The sequence below is a fragment of the Nicotiana tomentosiformis genome, chromosome 8, assembly GCF_000390325.3.
Source record: "Nicotiana tomentosiformis chromosome 8, ASM39032v3, whole genome shotgun sequence".
NCBI lineage: Eukaryota > Viridiplantae > Streptophyta > Magnoliopsida > Solanales > Solanaceae > Nicotiana > Nicotiana tomentosiformis.
The window spans coordinates 29,344,309-29,345,592 of record NC_090819.1 but is presented as its reverse complement, the minus strand read 5'-3'; positions in this window follow the sequence as shown (position 1 = coordinate 29,345,592).

Below are 1,284 nucleotides of genomic sequence, written 5' to 3'. Positions count from 1 at the left end.
TACCTAAATAATGATATGTTCTATTTAATTTTCAGTTATCGAAATACCACCTCAAATTCGAAAAAGATATAAGAATTTAATAGATCTTGATATATGAATTATGGAATAACAAAGAGATTGACGCATTCAAATAATACTTGATAAGTAAATGATTATACAGCACATTATTTAAAGTTAATAAAAATAGAGCACTTCATATTATATTAAATATTACATCCCATAAGAGAATCCCAAATATTTGTAGACATTTTTTAAATAAAATTCTGTGTAAAGTCTTAAAAATATATATATAAAATTTATATATTTATAAGTCGGGTTGATTTGATTTTTTTTTTACTCAATATCAAACCTCATCGGATTTTTTAATCGGTTTGATTTGACTTTTTGATTAGGTGCGATTCTCTGGTTCGGTTTGTACACCCGACTATCATATCACCATTATATTGTTGAGTCATAGCAGCAAAAGAATCTGCATTTAACTATAATCTGCATTTTTGTTTTGGATACGATTTAAGTCCATGACTACAAGAGAGAGAGTTGGAAGCCACTTCTATTTACATGCTACTCGTCACAGAGCAGTCTCTTAGTACACAGTTTCTTTAACATATCCACCATCACATGTAAAGCCAACTACACATTTTAGCAGCACGAATCACTTTTCAATGGATAATCGTTTACTAACATATACATTCGAATATTAATTAAATAGATCCTGGGACTGCGATAGAAAGACTAAAGACGAGCTACTAGCTTGAATAACAATCAGCTCTCTGGTTTATCAGTAATATATAATTAAGTAACTGGCATAAAAGCAGCAAAACAAGATCTAAAGATATATATACGCGCGTTAGAGATTTTTTCCTATAGATATAACATTAGGATAATATTTATCCATTTTTCTATTTATAAAAAGCATCTAGAAGTTTTTTTATAAATTATAAATAATTCGATCAATACATATAATTTATATATATAGACAACTTTTTGTCGTACATATATAATCCGGTTAGAACATACAACTTATATACAATTTGTAAACAACCTTTTATTATACGAATTCCATCAAACACATACAACTTACATATAACTTGCCTACAATTATATTGTTGCATGTAGGGGTGTACATAAGCCGGGTTAGTTCGGACTTTTTAATTACCAAACCAAATCATTGGTGTCGGATTTTTAAATTTATAAACCAAATCAAACAAAAAAATCTCGATTTTTCTCGGGCTTTCGGGGTTTTTCGGATTTTTGGATTTTTTCCGATAAAGTCTTCATAGCACA